Raw genomic sequence first — 21,744 nt, 5'->3', positions numbered from 1 at the left:
CATTTATCTATACCTAAAATGCTACATTGTTCTTAATATTCCTATATACTTTCAGGAGGAGGGAAAGCATCTGGGTTAAACTGATTATATTCAGAGGTGGTTTAATGGGGCTGCCACTGATCAACCCAGGGTCTGCGTATGCTGTCCCCAGCAGTAACTGTAGTGAGGTTGGCCCAGGATCGGGCAGTGTTTCATTCTGCTGTGTATTAGGTTGCTGTGAGTTGGTGCTGACTCAATGGCACCTACCAACAACAACAACAATGATGCATGGAGTCCTGGTGTGGTGCTGTGGGTTAATGTGCTAGACTACAAAGTCTGTTTGAAATGCAATGTTAGAGGCTCAATCTAGCTAGCTGTCTCTTGGAAACCATATGCAGGGTTGCTATGGGTCAGAACCAACAATACAACACTGAACACCAACAATGGTGCATGGAAGGGGCTGTTTCATTGCAATAAACAAAATATTATTTGTTGAATGTAAAACTGATGATCTGCCTTGAAATTTACACTGAATTCACAATAACAGCTGTAAAAAAAAAACCAAAAAAAAAAACCCTGTAAACCTGAATTGAATTTTGAAAAATGAGAAGGAACATGAACAAACAGTTCATTTATTTGTTCCTTTGGCAAATATTAACTGAGAATTTATGAGGTAGGTACTGTTTCAAGAATTTGGGAAGTGTTAACATGGACTTCCAGAAGAATGACCAAAATAGTCTTAAAATGTCCTTTAGAAGCAAGGATGGCAAGACTTACTGTCATTTACTTTGGCAATGTCATTGGAAAGAACCAATTACTGGAGGACATTGGGCTTGGTAAAGTCAAGGGTCGGTGTAAAAGAGAGACTTTCAACAAGATGGCTTGACATTGTGGCTGTAAGAGTGGGCTCAAACATAGCAACAGTGTGTGAAAAGGTTCTAAAACAACCTGAGGGATAGTTGAGAAATGCACTTTAAAGTGAATCTGTACCATATTCATGTTTTAGAACTCTCCCTCTCATGCTTCTCAGGCCAGATCAGTTTAACAAGCTTTTATGGTTCTTAAATTTTGTTTTACCTTAAAAAGTTTTGTTTGTTTAATAGAAATGTCTATTTTGTCATAGCTGTAGTATTAAAAATGGATTTTCTCACATTGCTTTGAGTTGGAAGCAACTCAACAGCACTTAACAACAGCAATGTTTCTGGTAGGGAAGAAGATCAATGCCCTGCACGACTCAGTAGGCTGTTTAGAGAAAATCTCAGAAATATCCTGCTCAGAAGGAGAAACTTGCCCCTCCCTGGCTATGAGAACTAAATAGGAAGAGACCAGATCTTTTTGCAAATCTTATCCTGAGCCGTTTCCTCATAGCTGGTGTGTTCATCCTTTGCAACGCATTCAACCATGTACCACCCTCCCTTTGCCCCTTAAATCTGGAGGCCTTTAGACTGAGCCAAGTTTGTCAAAATCTAACTATTTAAACTTCTCTTGTATCTAAACTAAATTTTTTCTTCGTAATCTTTTTTTTTTTCTGGTTTCCTATTATGTTGTTGCCACCCCTTGACCAACTACCTTTATTTTAACCATAAAATATTTATGGTGACTTTAGTAAAAGAAATAATTTGAGATAACTGGGGGTGTGGATGTATGTATGTGGGAAAATGTAGCCTGGAAGGAGTCTTGTCATTCAATACTCCTCCAAAACCCTCTGCTGTAGTGGGTAATTTAAGAAAGAATTTTTTTACAAGGTAATTTTTTTTTGCTTTGTTTTTGAGTTTTATTTCTTGTGAATTTTTAAATTTCTATGATTTATAGTAATACTATAGAGGTTTCTATAGTATAGTAATACTATAGAGGTTTCTAGCATATATACAATCTCTTTCTCTTCCTCCCTTCTTTGCTCCACCTCCTTCCTTTCTTTTTTCTCTTTCTTCTTCAACTAGTTCTGTGGAAATAGGAGCTTTCCTGATAGATGGAAGACATAGGCCATCTGGGCAACTTAAGTGCACTAGTAAGTTTATGATAATGAGCCCATTAATGGTAAGCACACACATATCTGAAGACCTCCTAACCCACAATTTTAATCTATTGGTTACCTATAAATTTTCAGCCTCTCTAAATCTTTTTGAGTGAATGGATAAGACGAAATCCAATTCCAGTGGATTGTCCAAAAGACAATCAAAATGATGCTGCCATTTTACAGCTTACAAAAATGTTCACTTATTCCAAAGATTCTGTTATGTATACTACATCTAAGAAGAAGAAACTATAATGACTTCAAGAGATATTTGTCCAGGTTGCTATATAAGCAAGTAGGAAAATTGAAAGGCAAACTCTGATCTTCTAATTCAGAATTCAGAACTCAACTTTTTACTTCTAAGGAAAAGAAAGAATCCTGATATTTTTCTTCTTTCATCATTTGAAATTTTTCATCAGTAACACTTGGAAATTTGAGCAGATTTCCCAGAAATGTAGGCTACTGAATACAGTTATGTAGTATGTGCACTGCACAAAAGGTCAACATTTAGCAATTGAGGTGGGTTGAAATCAATCCCAAACTTTTTTTCCAAGCTTGTATTAACTTGCCACATAGGACTTCATCCAACAGCAAAAGGGGTAACATTTCTTTTCAAATGTTCTATTTGTTCTACCAGTCCTATATTCAAAGCCTGCTTTTTCCCAGAGTGTAGATATTTTCTCATCAAAGGGTTGTAAAGATTAGTGAAAGAATCGTTAGAATTCTGTAGAGAAGTCCCACCTCACAGGGAACTTTAAAACTGCATGCGAGACTGCTAATACATAGAATTTGGCCATTCCATGTAATTATTGTAATTCTATAGAATGGAGTCAATGAAGCAAATTCAATGTGTGTGTGTGTGTTTTTTTTTTTTTTAAAGCTACAGGAATTCCCAAAATCTTTTGATACCAAGACTATTTCTAGACAAGGCTCCCAAATACACACTGTGAGGCTGCTTGGCTCCTTAGATTTTCAAACTGGTTAGGAGTACTTCGTCTGGAGTTTACACTCCCATTATAGTAAGCCCTAGATCTCCTAGTAAGCCTGTCATACTCCTGTATTCCAGCATCTAAGTTCTCAAATTAATAATTATATAACAAATGATTCCATACCAAAGAGATGACAAATAATAAATCAAGTAAGATGCAATTGTTTCCACTGTTTTATCATTTGTTAGCCTAAGAAAATGAAGCTCTGATTCTGGAAACACGGTCATTGAAAATTACAGGCATTTTGAGTTATGATGTTATATAATATTCAAAGAAGCATGGTTCATAAGACAAAAGATTGATAAATTTGATGATTAAAATAAAAGGGCTTATTGTGTGTGTTTTTCTAAGATATGAAAAGATATCCTAAAGAATGGAAGATAATATTCACAATACATATTTCTGAAAAGGACTGATATCTAGACTATATAAATAACTCATCTGTCAGTTTGTCATACTGTGGTGGCTTGTGTGTTGTTGTAATGCTATGCTGCTAGTATTTTAAATACCAGCAAGGTATACCCATCATGGAGAAGTTACAACTGAGCTTTCATACTAAGGCAGACTAGGAAGAAGGAGAGGCAGACTACTTCTGAATGTTTAGCCACTGAAACCCTTATGCCTAGAGGTGTAAAACTATTAGACAGTACAACAGTACAAGAATATTGACTATTAAGGCATGATGTAGAGCAACAAAATATTGGCAGGTATAGACTGCCTCTTCAAAGTGGAGTTGACCATGATGATGAAAATAGAGTAAAGTGTTCAGGATATCATATGCTGATGAGACACAACTCAACATTAGAAAAAAACACAAAAAAACAGCTGTATACATCCATTAATAATTTGAATATAGAATGTACCAACTGTAAATAATTGGAGCATAGAATGTATCAAGTATAAATCTATTTGAACCAAGTATAAATCCATAAATGAAATGGAAAATGTAAGCATTGATATCGTAGTCATTAGTGAGCTGAAATGGACTGGTATTGGTCACCAGGAATGAAAAATTAAAGAGGATTGGTGTTGCATACATCATCATAAAAACATTTCAAGATCTATCTTGAAGTATAATGCCATCTGTCATAGCATAATATTCATATGCCTACAAGGAAGACCAGTTAACAGCACTATTATTCAAACTTCCTAACAAACACTAAAGCAAGTGATGATGAAATTGAAGAATTCTACCAATTTCTTCAGTCAAGATATATTGGTAAGTATTTGTAACTGGAATGCAATGGTTGGAAACAAAGAGGAAGGATCAGTAGTCAGAAAAGATGGCCTTACTGATTGAATAATGCTGGAGATTGCATGAGAGAATATTGCAAGACCATTGACTTCTTCACAGTAAACACCTTTTTAAAAGAACATAAAGACAACTACAAATATGCACCTCACTATATGGAATACAAAGAAACCATTTTGACTACATTTGCAAACAGACATGGTGGAAAAGCTCCATATCATCAGCCAAAACAAGACCAGGGGCAGACTGTGAAGTAGACCAGAGTTGCACATATGCAGCTTAAGGCTAAAGAAGAAGAAAATTAAAACAAGTCCACAAGAGTAAAAATATGACCTTGAACATATCCCACCTGAGTTTAAAGGTCATCTCAAGAACAGATTGAATACATTAGACACTAAGGACTGAAGACCAGAAGGATTGTGAGACAGCATAAAGAATATCATACAGGATGAAAGCAAAAGGTCATTAAGACAAGAAAGAAGGAAAAGACCTAAATGGATGCCAGAGACTCTGAAACTTGCTGTACAGTGCACAGATGCTAAAGAATATGAAAGAACTTAGGCGGTAAGAGAGCTGAATAGAAAATTTCAAAGGATAGTTTGAGAAGACAAAGTTAAGTTTTGTAATGAAATATGCAAAGGTCTAGAGTTAGAAAGCACAGAGAGAAGAACTTGCTCAGCATTTCTTATGCTGAAAGAACTGAAGAAAAAATTCAAGTCTCATATTGCAACATTGAAGGATTCTATGAGTAAAATATTGAATGATGCAGAAAGCATAAAAAGAAGATGGAAGGAATACAAAGTCACAGTACCAAAAAGAAATGGATGATAGTCAACCATTTCAAGAGACAATGGTACGTAAGGAAGAATTCCAAGAGGTACTGAAGGCATTGTCAAGGAACAAGGCTTCAGGAATTGATGGAATACAAATTGAAATCTTTAGACAAATTGATGCAGCACTGGAAGCACTCACTCATCTATACCAAGAAGTTTGTATACAGCCAGCCACCTGGCAAACGAACTAGAAGAGATCCATATTTGTGTCCATCCAAAGATAAGTGACCCAACAGAATGCGGAAATCATCAGACAATATCATTAATATGACATGGAAGTAAAATGTTGATAAAGATAATACGAAAACAACAGCAACAGTACGTTGACAGGGAACTGCCAGGAGGTTCAAGCCCAATTCAGATGAGAACTTGGAAGAAGTGACATCATTGCTGGTAGCAGAGAATACCAGAAGATTATTCACTTGTGCTTTATTGACTATTCAAAAGCTTTCAACTCTGTGAATCATAACAAGCTATGAACAGCATTGCAGACAATGAATATTCCAGAACACTTAATTGTGCTTATAAAGAACCTGTGCATAGACCAAAGGCAGTTATTCAATCAGAACAAGAGGACACTGAGTGGTTTAAAATCAGGAAAGGTGTGTGCCAGGGTTGTATTCTTTGACCATGCTTATTCAAAGGAGCTTTGGTAGTATACTGGTTATGAATTGGGCTGCTAACCTCAAGGTCATCAGTTCGAAACTACCAGCTGTTCTGTGGCAGAAAGATGAGATTTTCTACTCCCGTAAAGATTTGCAGCCTTGGAAACTCTGTGCAGGGTCACTATGAGTCAGAAATGATTCCATGGTACTTGACAACAATAACAACATTCAATCTGTATGCTGAACAAATAATCAGAGAACCTGGATTATATGAAGAAACACACAGCATCAGGATTGCTATGTAGATGATACAACATTGGATTATATAGAAGAATGTGGCAATATGCAGATGATACAATCTTGCTGAAGGCGACTAGTTGATAGTTGTGTGTCATGGAGTTGGTTCCTACTCAAGTGACCCTGTATAGGGTTTCTGAAGCTGTAAATTTTTACTGGAGCAGAAAGCCTCGTCTTTCTCCCATGGAGCAGTTGGTAGATTTGAATTGCTGACCTTTCAGCTCAGCTTTTAATTCACTACAGTACTGCTCCTTTCAGCTGAAGGCAAAGAGGATTTAAAATACTTACTGATGAAGATTAAAGGCAACAACATTCAGTATGGGTTGCACCTCATGTAAGGAAAAGAAAAATCCTCATTACTGGATCAATAAATAACATTACAATAAATGGAGACGAAATTGAAGTTGTTAAAGACTTCAGTATCTTAGATTCACTATCAACACTCAAGGAAGCAACATGCAAGAAATGAAATGACATGTTGCATTAGGCAAATCTGTGGCACAAGTATTTTTAGGTGTTCCAGAGCAAAGATATCACTTTTAGGACTAGGGTGAGCCTGGAACAAATCAAGGTATTTTCAATAGCTTGATATGCATATGAAAATTGGGCAGTGAATAAGGAAGACCATAGAAAAAATGATGCATTTCCATTATGGTGTTGGATAAGAATATTAAAAGTACCATGGACTGCTAGATGAACAATCAAATCTGTATTGGAAGAAGTACAGCCAAACTGCTCCTTAGAAGCCAGGATGGTGAGACTTTGTTTGTTACCATGAAATGTTACTTCCCACCCATTAGAATGCCTAAAATGAAAAACAATGAAAATATATCAATTAACAGAGACAACTGGGCAGAACGGAAACTTATGCATGGTTGTTGAGACTGTAAAATTATGTAACCACTTTGGCAATCTGTTTGGCAGTTACTCTGGAAAGAATAAACATACAGTCACTGTGCAACCTAACAATCTCATATTTTGTTTGTTTAACAAAGAGAAACTAAAATATATGCTGACAGAAAAGCTTTATTAATAATAGTCAAAAGCTAATAAACCAACACAAATGTTCATCATCAGGTACATAGATAAACACAAGGTAGTATATTCATGCAACATGATAATATTCAGCCATGAAAAAGAGCTCACTAGAACACATGCAAAGTCAAGGATAAATATTGAAATATTCAAGCTGATTGAAAGGAACCAGGCACAAAACTGTAAATACTGTATGAACACATTAATACAAAATATTGAAAATGCAAATAAATTCATAGCAACAAAAATTGAGTCATTGGTTGCCTTTGGCCACAGACAAAGAAAGTGTAGATAGGAAACAGGCAAGAAAAAACTTTTGATAGTAACAGTAATAAATGTGTTTTATATGTCAGTTTGTCATACTATAGTGACTTGCATGTTGCTGTGATTCTGGAAGCTATGCCACCAGTATTTAAATATCAGCAGGGTCACTCATGGTGGACAGGCTTCATCTAAGCTTCCAGACTAAGGAAGAAGGAGAGATAGAATAATTCCTAATAGTTAGTAACTGAAAACATTATGAATAGCAGTGGAACACTGTCAGAGAGCAACTTGGGTTGGAATGCACTCAAAATACAACTTGGAAAGAGCCGCCTCCTCAAAGTAGAGTTGACTGTGATGACGCAAAAAGAGTAAAGATTTGGAGACATCATTTTCTGATGGGGAACAAGTCAAAGTGAGGAAAACAGCTGTAAATATCTATCAATAATTGGAACATGGAATGTACGAAGTACATACAATCTAGGGGGAAAAGGTTGTGAAAAATGAAATGGAATATATAAACATTGATATCCTGTTCATTAATGAGCTGAAATAGACTTATTGGCCATTTTGAACCTGATAATTACATGGTTTACTATGTCTTGAAGTACAACACTGTCTGTGATAGGATAATATCCATACGAGTACAAAGAAGACCAGTTAATACCACTATTCTTCAAATGTACACACCAACCACTAAAACTGATGATGATGAAATTGAAGAATTCTATCAATTCCTTCAGTCTGAAACTAATCACACATAAAATAAAGATGTATTGATAATTACTGGTGATTGGATTGTAAAGGTTGGAAACAAGAAGAAGGATCAATAATTGGAAAGTATAGCCTTGGTGATGGAAACGATGCTGGAGATCACATGATAGAATTTTGCAAGACCAATGGCTCTTCACTTAAAAAAAAATACCTTTTTTAAACAACATAAAGGACAATTATTAAACACTCTATACAGGGTCGCTATGGGTTGGAACTGACTCAATGACACTTAACAGCAATATACATATATATATGGACCTCACATCTGGAATACAAAGAAATCAAATACACTACATCTTTGGAAAGAGATGGTGGAAAAGCTCCATATCATCAGCTAAAATGAGGCTGGGGCAGAGTGTGGAACAAACCACCAACTGTTCAGATGCAAGTTCAGACTGAAGCTGAAGAAAATGAAACCAAGTACAGGAAAGCCAAATATTACATTGAACAGATCCCACCTAAATTTAGGGATCATCTCAAGAAAAGATTTGCTGTATTATACACTAATGACTTAAGCCAGAAGAGTTGTGAGATGGCATCAAGAACACTGTAAAGGAAAAAAGCAATAGGTCATTAAGAAGACAAGGAAGAAAGAAAAAACCAAAATGGATGTCAGAAGAGACCCCGAAAGTTGCTTTCCAGCATACAGTTTCAGAAGCAAATAAAAGTAATGAGGAGGTAAAAGAGCTAAACAGAAAATTTCAAAAGTCAGTTTGAGAAGACAAAGTCAAATATTATAATGAAGTGTGCAATGATCTGAATTAGAAAACCAAAAGGGAAGAACATGCCCAACGTTTCTCAAGTTGAAAGAACTGAGGGAAAATTAAAGCCTCAACTTGCAATAGTGAAGGATTCTTTGGGAAAATGTTGAAAGATACAGAAAGCAACAAAAAAGATGGACAGAATACATACAGTCACTGTACCAAAAATAAATGGTCAATGTTCAGCCATTTCAAGAAATAGCGTATAATCATAACCCAGTCATACTGAAGGAAGAAGTTGCACTAAAGACATTGACAATGAACAGAGTCCAATAAATGATAGAATACAAATGGAATTCTTTCAATTAACTGGTACAGCACTGGAGGCACTTGTTCATCTATGCCAAAAAAATTGGAAGACAGCAGCTACCTGGCAAAGTGATTGGAAGAGATCCATATTTGTGCCTATTCCAGCGAGAGGCGACCCAATGGAATGCAGAAATCATCAGACCATATCATTAGTATTGCATGGAAGTACACTTTTATTAAAAATAAATAAAAAATGTCTGCAACAGTACATTGACAGGAAATTGCCAGAAGTTCAAACCAGATTCAGATTAGGACAGTGAATGAGGGATATCATTGCTGATGTCAAATAGATCTTGGCTGAAAGCAGAGCACATCAGAAAGATATTCACCTCTGCTTTATTGACTACGCAAAACTTTCGACTGTGTGGATCATGACAAGCTTTGGACAACACTGTGGAGAATGAACATTCCAGAATACTTAATTGTGTTCATGAGGAACCTGTACATAGACCAACAGGCAGTAGCTCAAATAATGAATGATATAAAAGTAGGAAAGGTATGCACCAGGGTTGTATTCTTTCACTTTACTTATTCCATATGTATGCTGAGCACATAATCCAAGAGGCTAGATTATATGAATAAGAATGTGGCATCAAATTATAGGAAGATTCATTAGCAACCTTTGACATGCAGATGATACATACTTGCTTGCTGAAAAAAAAATGATTTAAAATACATACTGAAGAAGATCTAAAACCACAGCCTTCAGCATGGATTGAAAACAAAAATCTTCATCACTGGACCCATAAATAATATCAAGGTAAATGGAGAAAAGATTGAAATTGTCAAAGACTTCATTTTGCTTGGCTACATCATGAACACTCATAGAAGCAACAGTCAAGAAGTGAAACGATGTATTGCATTAGGCGAGTCTGCTGCACAAGGTCACTTTAAAGGATCGGGAAGTTTTTTGTTCAGTTGTGCATGAGATCACTATGAATCAAAACTGACTCAAGGACACCTAACAACAAAAACAATGAATTTTGTTCAGATTAAGTATTGGAAATACCTGATGTTAATCCAGAATGTATCCAAAAATATCTCCTTATATACGATATTCTGGCCTCATTTTCAAGAACAAAGATGTCTGTTTGAGGACTAAAGTGCACCTGATCCAAGCCATGGTATTTCAACAGCCTCATATGCATGTGAAAGTTGGACAATGAATAAGGAAGATTGTAGAAAAATTGATGCATTTGAGTTATGATGTTGGAGGAGACTATTAAAAGTACCATGGACTTCCAAAAGAAGAAAACAATCTGTGTTGAAAAAGTAAAGCCAGAATGCCCCTTAGTGACCAGGATGGCCAGACTTCTTAAATCAGACCAGTCCCTAGAGAAGGACATTATGCTTGGTGAGGAGGGTCAGCAAAAGAAAGGAAGATTCCCAGTGAGACAGATTGTCACAGAGGCAGCAGCAATGGACTCAAGCATAGCAATGATTGTGAGGTTGGCACAGGATCAGGCAGTGTTTCCTTCTGTTGTGCATAGGGTAGTTATGAGTTGTTACCAACTTGATGGCATGTAACACAATTAACAATAGCAACATAGCTTGATTGTGGTATATGCATCTGTCAAACTTTAATTGTTGTTGTTGTGAAGTGCAATTGTGTCAATTTTGGCTCATAATGACCCTATATAGGGTTTCCAAGGAGCAGCTGGTGAGCTTGAACTACCAACCTTGCAGATCAAACAGTTTTGTAGTCTGGCGCATGAACCCACAGTGCCACACCAGGACTCTGAAGTATTATACACTATAGATATATGCTGTTTATTGTATCTAAATTAGACTTCAATAATGTTCATAAAAATAAAATAACGAGGTAGGACAAGAGAAAGAAAATGACAAATTCCACATAAACATAAAATTCAGGGATTGAAAGAGAATTTCATTGATAACTTTACCCCATTCTTTCAAATGAAAGACCTATTTAATAGGCAGTGTGATTGTAACTGATTTCATTTGGAGTTTTGGAAAATCCTACCCAAATTCAAGATTTAAGACAGATTTTTCTTCAGCTCTCACATGCATTTATGTGTAACTGTATTCCACAAGCCTAGACCTTAGCATAACAAACGGAGACTTAAACATAGACTTAAGTCCTAGACTTAAGCATAACAAATCAAGGTTATTTATTCTACCTATATTCACTGATTTATTTTCTATATCAAAACCTCCTCCAAAGAACTTCCAGTCTGCTTCTGATCTTTAAATGATTGGTATGTAGACTTGCTTTACCCTTACCAGTGAGAGAGGCAATCAAATCACCAGGAGAGGCCCATCTTTTTCTAAGTACTTATGATCTTTGAGAAAAATATGATAACTAGCCACTTGGTGGGGCACTTCAGGGTAAGCACTTGACTATTAACAGCAAGATTGAAGGTTCAAACTCAGTCTCTCCTTAGAAATGCTATATAGGTTTGCAGTGAATTAAAACCGACTCAATGGCATAAAACAACAATATCAAGAAGAGAAATAAGGTGCCAAAGGTAGTTCCGAGGTAGAATTTCCTCCTTCCACGTGGGAGACTCATGGTTGATTCCAGCCAGTACACTTCCAGCAGAGTCACCACTTGTCAGTCAGTAGAGGTGTGGAAATTATTGCGATGCTTGACAGGTTTCAAATGAGCCTCCAAACTAAGATAGACTGGGAAGAAACACCTGGCAGTTTATTACCAATGAATCAGCCAATAAAATCACTATGAATTACAACAGTCCCATCCAAAAATGATTATGGTAATGGTGCAAGACCAGCAGCCTTTTGTTCCATTGTGTCCGACACATTGGCAGCTAACTAAAAGATGTTAAGAAGTCTATCTGGAAACATCTCCAAAGAACTGGATCAATAAGGGTATAGCATTCACTACTGATCAAGACTTGGTCCATGCACGACAAAAAGAGTCTTCAGTGTATTCTTACTATATGAGAGGACATTGGTTTTCTTCCTTAGAATTCAACTCATAGCATGCACCACAAAAATTTAACTTTTGAACAGAATCATCCTTTAAACCTTAGTGGTGATAGCATGTGAGGTAGGGAGAGCTCGGAGGAAGGGCTAGTTGGTGTTTTCATACCAGGTTTTACGTCATTATTTCAATGCCTTTCTCCCATTTAACAGGTCTGACTTTTGATAGGATCTGCCTGATTTAAAATCTAGTTCTACATGGATGCTATTTAGATGGGGATAGGCAATTTGAAAATAGCAGCTTTAATACAAATAGAGCAACAGGGACAGGTAATATTTTATCACTGCTTGTAGTTCACACTCAGTTCATGAAATAATACTTGCTGTGAGAGCTAGCCTCTTATGTCATTCCTACTCAATAGTGCTACTCACAGGGTGATCTTGAAAGAGTAGGGTTGAATTAATTAGGCAATGGGAAACCTTGTTGGGAATAATGGGGTTCCTGTGTACATTTGGATAGCTTTGATAGGCAGCCCTTACAAGAGAACAGGAGCTCCAATGTAAGTTAAGTGGGCCTGGGAATCGTGGCCCCCAAAGCAAGCATGTGGATTGCTTTTTATAAGTTGGAACTTTGTAACTTTTAATCAGCTAGTGTTTTATTGAGTTCTTAGTATTCTTCTAACACTGAATTGAATGCTTATAGAGTTTACAGAAGAATTATTAAAAATGGTTTTTGCCATTAGCCATGTTATTATGTGATTGGAATCATACACAAGAAATATATGACTTTATACTATAAATATGAGGATAAGTAAAAAATTATTGCTACTAGAGCTCCAGTTCATAAATACATGGATTGATTCCAAACAAAGCATGTTTCAACATGTCTGTTGAATCAGTGGATGGCTGTTGGCAAGTTCTCTCAATCATACCCTTGTCTTATTCTTAGTAGGGTGCCTTCAAAGAAAGGGTGCCTTTTGTAACATGGAAATAAATTACTCTGAGGTCAGGGCTTATAATCAAGTTTTTAACAAAACTCAAGTAGACACCCTCCCAAATCACTGAAGCTTTACAAGTTACAGGGATGATGCCTTACCTAATGTCACAGTTTTTAGATGGATCCAACATCTTGAGGAAAGTCAGAAAGAGTTAAAAAATGAGCCAAGATAGGGAAGACTGTTAACCTTGATGAATGAAGAAACTGGCGGAAGTTCAGAAACTGGTAAAAAGAAAACTGTAGAATTACCATTGATGTGATAGCTTCTAAAGTTAGGATCTTGCATACTTGGGCATTTTCAATTTTAAGTAAACATCTTGGCCTCAGCAAGCTTCTGGCTCTAGGAGTTCCAAAACCATTGCATGAAGATCAGTTAGCTGAAAGAATTGACCCTTCCACCAGTCTTTCAAGCAAGCTTGAGGCTAGTGAAGACAATTTAAGGAAATAAATTGTAGATGGGGATGAGTCTTAGAGTTAAAAATACACAAGCGCGAGCAAAGTGCTTTCAAAAGAGTGGTTTCAGAAGGTATCTGTTGGCAGCAGAGAGGCCAGCTCAGAAGTAAGGAAAAAGGGGTAATCTTGATATATTATTCTGAATGACACAAGATGATACCAGAGACTTATTAAGCACAAGTTTTAAGAAAATTGAAAACTGCATTGGTAAGACAATAGCCAGGAAAGATGCACTTAGGAGTTTTGTTTTTTGTTTTTCTATCGTGACAATACACCTGCTTGTTATTTGAGAGTAGCAAGGGTGGCCTGTGAAAATTTCATTGGGAAGTTTTAACCCATTTCATCCACAGCCCTGACCTTGCCCCTTGAGTCTTCTTTTAGTCCTCAAAACTCTAAGAACATTTCAAAGGAGCATGATTTCAGTCCCTCAAGAATGCCCAAACTGCCATTTTGCTATGGTGCAATTAAAAGAGGGCAGAATTGTTTTGAGAAGGGTTATAGTGATGGAAAAACAGTGTTCAGAAGTCTATAGACATAGCTGGAGGCTATGTCAAGAAATAATATATTAATATTTTGGTATTTTTGCTTAATAAAGATGTCTATAATTTTGTTGAAATGCTTTTTGACTTACCCTTATATATGTATAAATATTATGTTTTTATTTCTTTATTTGATTCACAGAGATACTTCAGTTTTGTTTTTATTGTTTTATTTTCAAAATCAACTAAATACTGGGCTTTCCATTTCATTGAAGCATCACTTCTATTTTATTCTGTTATTATCCAATACATACAATATGATTTTAGATATAAAAATTCAAGTTCTTGTTTTGATGTTTGATATTCAACATTGCCCAGTAAATAATTTCCCCATTGTAGCAAAGAATGTTTGAAAGAACATAGCACCCTCAGTAGTGTGTAAGCAGAGAACCAACATCGAAGAAACTGGACCATAACCTTCTTTCTCATTGAACAACCTGAGCTTATTTCCAATACTCTTGCCATTATATCATCCCTGAGTTGGGTCTCAGAAAATCTAGATTTTGAAAATGTGAGAAGCATGTTGTTGTTTTTTCCCTTCAGATACCTCAGTGTTATTTGCAATCCTTTTATTTAGGGGTTCACCTTAAGCGGAGCAACATGTGTGGATCTGAGATTGTTTCTTCTTCTTTCCATCTAGTCCAGCACCCACGTGGTCTTACTTGTTAAAGGAAAACCTTCATCAGCTAACTTTTCCAAGGCCTCTAAAAGCCACAATGGTTTTCCACCCCCATCTCCTCCTCATTCCTTATTGCAATGTATTTCCATATCATAAGAGATTTTATTAAAATATAAAACCACTGTTATCTTCTCGTTCAAAAACCTTTTCCTTTGAAACCCATTACATGCAATTATATCCTCCAAATGCAGACCCTGCGTTTTGTTTGTGAGACCTGACATTGAATTCTCAGTCATACCGTCTTAAGACTTAGGACCTCCAGAACTCTGATCTGAGAAAAGGCTGTTGTTTAAAGCAGCGCAGTTGTGGTAACATGTTCCATACCCATGCTGAGTTGGCGGTCTCAGTCTGCCACCTAGTAAATGTGAGACTTTAGGAAAAGTTGCTCTGCTGTTTTGATAATAGTTCCTGTTTTTAGAAAATAGAAACAATAATACCTCAATTCTCACAGGGCTAATGCATAGACTGAATTTGATTATCTCTGCTTAGCATAGTAGTTGACCTTGTAAACACTCAGGTTTTTATTGGATAGAAAATTGGCTCACGATCCAGAAATACACTATAAGCCCGTGAAGTTAGTTCTTATGTACGTAAGTATGTATTGTGCTTGTACACACAGTTGTTGTTGTTGTTGTTGTTGTTATGTGCCGTGGAGTCAGTTCCGACTCATAGCGACCCTGTACAGGGTTTCCGAGGCTGCAAATCTTTACAGGAGCAGAAAGCCTTATCTTTCTCTCATGGAACAGCTGGTAGTTTCGAACTGCTGACCTTGAGGTTAGCAGCCTGATTAGTAACCACTACGCTACCAGAGCTCCATTTTCTATTATAGCAGCATTAAATAATGAAGTCAGTACATGAGCTTGGTCTGCAGTCCATACCCTGAATGTATCCTTAAGTAACAAGCACAATGAATCAGCAAATTATCAGGTCTTTCACATATTTTAGCGAGGGGGACTCTGGTAGCATAGTGGTTACGAATCGGGCTGCGAACCTCAGGGTCAGCAGTTGGAAACTACCAGCTGCTCCGCCGGAGAAAGAGGAGGGGTTCTGCTCCCGTAAAGATTTACAGCCTCGGAAACCCTGTTCAGGGTCCCTATGGGTCGGAACTGACTCAATGGCACTTAACAACAACAACAGAGAGGGGGACTAGAACTCTGAGGGTATCATAGCATCCCCATTGTTTTGAGCACAGTGCTTTTCTCATTAGATATGCGTTGGGTTGAGTAGGCCATCACTGGTAGACAGAATCATTGAATTCATCTCAGCAATTTTTCTTTTATGTGACACTCTAACCAAGGAGGTTTTACACATTCAATAGCATAAACTCCTTTGAAAATCTGGTTAAACCCACAAATTTCTTCTCAGAAATGTTTAAAAGTCTAAAATAACATACTGAGACCTTCAAAAGAAAACCAATTTCATTGAAATACAGTTATCAAAACATTTTAAAAACACAGTGATGATATACTAATATACTAATTTTAAAAGATCACCCATGTGATTTTTTTTTATTAGTATATTAAAGAACAGGGAATAAGGATTAGTGACAGTTGAGGAGTATACACAAGCCTTTGAGATTCTCTGCTAACCTAAAGGGTAGGTGGTTCACACCATCTAGAAGAATACAGAATAAAAGACTGCGTAAAGGGATTCCATGAAGATTCCAGTGGGAGAGAAAGCCCTGGAAATAGCTCTATAATGTAACACAGGGAGAAGGAGGCAGGCATTTGAGGCTTACTTGATGGCTGCTAACAAGAACAATAGGAGCAACAGCAGGACAGTGATTGTTCAGATAATATCTAAAGTATATGTTTATTTCAAGAGCTCTACAACACTACAGTAAAAGTAATAATAATAATCGTGATAACCCATTGCTAATAATATTATGATTTGGTATCCACATTCAAGTTTATGAAACATCCTCATTCTTATATGGGGTTTCTTGGGTACCCATATTACAAAAACCTCACAGTCAATCTAAGGAACATTGCTCTCACCACTGATAAATTTGACCCTTCAAATCTGAGCTCATTAATAGTCTCAAGATGCCTATGTCTACTGGGTCAATGTTGAGAACTTAATCTCCATTTTATTTTTTTCCAAGCAGAAAAAGCATACTCAACAAGTAGTAAAGAGGGGTGGGTGTTGTTGACAGGCACTGTAAGGATGTCAAATCAAAACTGAAAGACTTAATAAAGTTGGTAGCCCAGTCATATTTCATGCATAGAAAATACTCATTTGAAAGTAAATAATATACTTTCAGTGTTTTAGACCACATGAACACTGTCTGGAACTTAGTAACAGCTTACCAAATGTTTACTGAGTGTCAGAAACCTAATAATAAAACGTATTGGTAGATGAACTTTGGAAGAGAACTAGTAAACAAATTATTCTGAGAAAAAGAATAAAATTTGACATCATTTGATCAAGTATAGTCTTCGCAATATTTAAGAATTTAAAAGTAATATAAGTAGAAAGTATAATATAAGCAGAAAAATAGTATGAATAAGAAAGGAGAACAGTACAGAGGACCACAAGAGTCTAAAAATCCCACCCATTAGAATCATGGGGATTTTTTAAATAGTTGCTGTAATGACAGTTATATTTTCAAGATCCAGGAAGCAAGTTAAAAAAGTGTGTGCCTGCATGTAAAAATTTTCAAAAAGACTATTTCAAAGTTGTATTAAAAACTGGTCGTGATATCTCAAATAGTTGGATACTATCCAGAGAACCTTTTAGCTAATCTCTCAGTCTATGAAAAAATTCTTGAAGCAAGAATATGTTCAGAAATTATTCAGCTGATTGGCAAACAATTAAAGCACTTCTTTATTTACCTTTATCTCAAGGAAAAAATATTTTGAAGCCTGGAGATTTTCACTGAAATCTTTAGGATGCAAACAATTGCTTGATTCTAGAATGTTATATTTTATTAAAATGATTCTGGTATTTTATCATCTGAAAAGGGAACTTCATGTAATGTTCAATTGCTTGAAAGACAGAGAATAGAAACAGTTTTAGTTTCAACAATACAGACACTGCTTTAATAGGAATAAAATGAGTTGGCTTATCAACAGCCACTTCCCTTTAAGCAACAAACACCAAGCAGTATTTCTGAGTTTTTAAATTAAAGCCTTCTTTTTTTTTTTTTTTCTGTGCAATGCTTGCCTTTGGACAAAGAAAAGCAAAGTTGACAGTTCCATACTATATTGTACCAGAATCTATTGATTATTAAATATTTTTATAAACTCTAATAGAAAAGGAGTCCTGATGTGGCACTGTGGGTTAATGTGCTGGACTGCAAAATCAGCTTGAACTGCAAGGTCGGTGGTTCAAGCTCACCAGTTGTTTCTTTGAAATTACTTGCCTATTCCTCTCTGCTGATCCCCTTCATCCTCATAATCAAGATTACACTAACTTTACTAGTATATACCTCACTACAATAATCACTCCCAAGTGGGTATAAATAAAGGTACACCAGTAATCTTCTCTTTCAAAATCTTGCTTTTCATTAATCACAAAGTCAAATGACATGTTCCATGGTAGGTACAGCTTTGCATATGTGAGATGATCATTCTTTTATAAAAAATAATTGGTTCATAATTTAATGAGAGCTCTATGTGGTCACGAGGGCTGCTAACCTCAAAGTCAGCTGTTCGAAACTACCAGACATCCCATGGGAGAAAGATAAGGCTTTCTGCTCTCATAAAGATTTAAAGCCTCAGAAACTCTACGCAGGATCTCTATGAGTAGGTACTGACTTCATGGTACACCATCACTATCACCACCACTATGCCTTAATGATAACCTTCTATGAAGAAAAGTATTGTAGCCTGGTGTGAATTTGTGATGCATAAGGTAAATAACTTGTTTTACTGATTAACTGTTAATTGTTGTTGTTAAGTACCCTCTAGTCAGGTCCGACCCATAGCAACCCTGTATAGGGTTTCCAAGGAGCTACTGGTTAGTTTGAACCACTGACCTTGTGATTCAAACTAACCTTGCAGTCCAGCACATTATCCCACAGCACCATGCCAAGACTCCTAACTGCAATTAAGGTCAGTTAATTTCCTTAGGAAGGTCTTCTGATCGGAGAGCACTGTGACCTTAGACACAACACTTGGATAGTTCCCGCTGCTGTGTGAACATTTGTTTCATAACATTCTGTATTATTTTGGAATGCATCACATTGGCCCTTTGGTTCTGGTCTCTACTGGGGTATTTGCTCAAGTTCTGCAATATGATTTTGAATGAAAACCAATCTGGAAATATGGAATGGTTTTTGTTTCTTTTGGAAAGTGTGTGAAGCATTACAAAGAAAGAGTTATGTGTAGACTATGAGTACATATGGAAATCGATGTGTTTGTTTTGTGTTTTCAATTATTTAAAGGTTGTTAAAATTTTCTTTGTTAGAATACAAAGAGAAGGAACATCATGGAATTTCACTTTGTCTGAAAATACTATAAATTTTAACTGTTAGTAGCAGAAACAGCTACCTATTTTTCTTAGAGTATTTATTTTTTTTCCTTGAAAGCATGGGGCAAGCAGAAGAATCTAGACTAGTTTGGGTAGAAAGAAAAAACATAAGTGAAACAAAGAAAAATGACTTGTAGTGATGAATGTTGCTGTCAATTGAATTCCTAATTGGAATGCTGGTGTAGAAGAAGCACTGGACTCCGAACCACAGGATTGGCAGTTCAAACCTACCAGTTGCTCATCAGAAATCCTATACAGGGTCTTTACGAGTCAGAAATGATTTGACAGCACTTAACAACAATGCCATAATTTGGTGGGTTTCTAAAATTTCAACAAATAAGTGTAGATGGATTCAGTTTGATTCCTGTGGAAACTTGGCACTTTCAGCAGTTTGCTCATTGTGTTTTGTGTTCTGATAGCTGATTGTCTGTGAGCACCAGGACTTGGTTTTCTATTATATGACTGTCTATCCATTGGTAATGCAGATCATGCAAACTAATGGCAGCCGCTGATGAAACCTGGCTCCAGGCAAGAAAGTGTAAATTGTGTGTTTTTTTTACGTTTTTATTGTGAATTGAGTGAAAGTTTACAGGGCAAATTATCAGTTTTATATTCAATAAATCATATACTTTCTTTCATTACAGTGGTTATAATCCCTTCCATGTACCTTCGGTTAACAGTATTTCTCTCTATTCATTTTAGCTCTTTTTCTTTCTTTCTTTCTTTTTTTTTTTTTTTAACTCTCAGGCATATATAATAATTTATACCATCAAATGGCACATTCTGAAAGTCTGCCTCCTGGTTGCCAGCTCTCTCTTTCAATGAATGTGGAGTCCTCAGCTGCTCCCTCTCTCCATGTCCCCATCTCTGCCTCCATCTCTGTTGTTGCTGCTTCTTTGGATAAGGTTCCACATTCCACTTGTGCTCTTCTCTCTTGATGGTCCTAGGATCTTCTGTTTCTGGACTGAAAGATGAACTACGCCCTAGTTTTTGTTACAAAACTTCTACCTTTACAATTGTGAGAGTCGCAATTGGTCATGATAATAATTACTCATTATTGAATCATAGGAATCTTATCCCTATCTCTTTTTACCAGACCCATCTACACAAGATGAAAACTATTCAGTGGGGATTCTATCTTCCTTCCTACACTCTTAAACTCCCTCTTGAAACCTTGTAAGTCAGTCACTTCAAGCCTTTATCACCCCCTCATTTTAGGTAGCCAGTGTCTAAGTTGCCCGTCCCTGTCTACCCTGTATACAGAGGGGATCGCATTGACACTTGATGTGAAGACTCCTTCCCTTGTCTGTTGGTATTTTGAGATACTACCTCCATGAGTATAGGTCAAATTCATCAAATGGTAGCAATTTATGCTCATTTCCTTTATCAAAAAAAAATTTTTTTTTTATCTTGCCCTAGTCAAGTTCTGATTATCAAGCCATTGAGGCTAGGTCAAATTGGTACTATTTGCAAGTTTGGGAGTTCTTGTATGTCTCCCCTCGCTTTATAACAGTTGGATGCTTCACTCTCAGCTCTAGCCCTCTGTAGCTATGTCCTTGTCCATAGTCTCAAGTGTCCCTATGTATCATCACACTTTGGACCAACCAGCCTTTCATCTCCTCTCTCTCGTCTCCAGGTCAACTGGAGTCTATGGAATGTAGTTGAATGCAGCCCATTTCTTGCTGCCTTTCCCCCCCTCTTCCACTCACCAATAGACCAATGTGGTCACCAGCAAACTTCCATGCCTGCTCATGTGTTCCCTTTGAGTTTCATTCTCAGAGGGGAGTTTCTCCTGAAGAGACTTGATTGCTTGCCTTGATGGCTTCCCAACAAACAACTTTCTTATTCTTGTAGTAGCCAATCATACTGCCATTTTTGTTTGGGTTTTTCCTGATGAACTTTCTTTGAAGATGTATCTTTTGTCATTCTAGCTGTTCCAGGCTGATCTGCTTGTCCATTCTGTTAAGAATGTCAGACTTCATGCACCATGTCTTCTGCATGCACCATGCTTTCAAGGAAAAAACAAATACTGTAATCTCAGATGGTTCTGGATGAGAATCAGGATTCCACCTAAGATCCTATACACTGAAAAGCTCCCAAGAGGCCTATTTCACTGGGCAAATTCTAATACCCCTTTTAGATATTCCAAGCAATTATAGGCTGGAGATGGGCTTACAAGCTTTCTGTAATCAAGTTTCCCAACATTCCTTTCTATCCCCATCAAGTGTCTATTTTACAATAGTAGGCAAGGGAAACCAATATTCATAAGACAGTCAAGCATCTTAGTTTCATTTTCCCTTTTCAGATTATGTCTCAATCCCTGTATCACAGAACCCTGTTGTTCCAAGGTTGAGCATGCATCACTATTTATCTCTGTCCCATTTAGCCCATGCAAACCTGTCTCAGTGTTCCCTTATCTACCTTGTTCTTCCACCCTCTCCCCCTTCTTATGTGTTGCCCCCCAACACCCGAACTAAGCCTGCCCCCTACTCTGTGCGCTACTGTCACCTCCCTCTATCTTCCCCAACCCTCCAGTCCACCCCCACCAATAACCAACAAAGAAAAAAATTTTTCCCCTTTTAGTATGGCT

The 21,744-nt window shown here is 36.8% G+C and overlaps 1 pseudogene; it reads right to left on the bottom strand.

The window, feature by feature from the left end:
• LOC102830061 overlaps positions 1 to 14,917 on the bottom strand; it is a 33,926-nt pseudogene extending 19,009 nt beyond the window's left edge.
• Between the last annotated feature and the right edge of the window lie 6,827 nt (positions 14,918 to 21,744).

The sequence above is a fragment of the Chrysochloris asiatica genome, unplaced genomic scaffold, assembly GCF_000296735.1.
Source record: "Chrysochloris asiatica unplaced genomic scaffold, ChrAsi1.0 scaffold00036, whole genome shotgun sequence".
NCBI classification, from domain to species: Eukaryota; Metazoa; Chordata; class Mammalia; order Afrosoricida; family Chrysochloridae; genus Chrysochloris; species Chrysochloris asiatica.
Note: the sequence above shows the minus strand (reverse complement) of the source record. Positions and strands in the feature narration are given on the sequence as shown.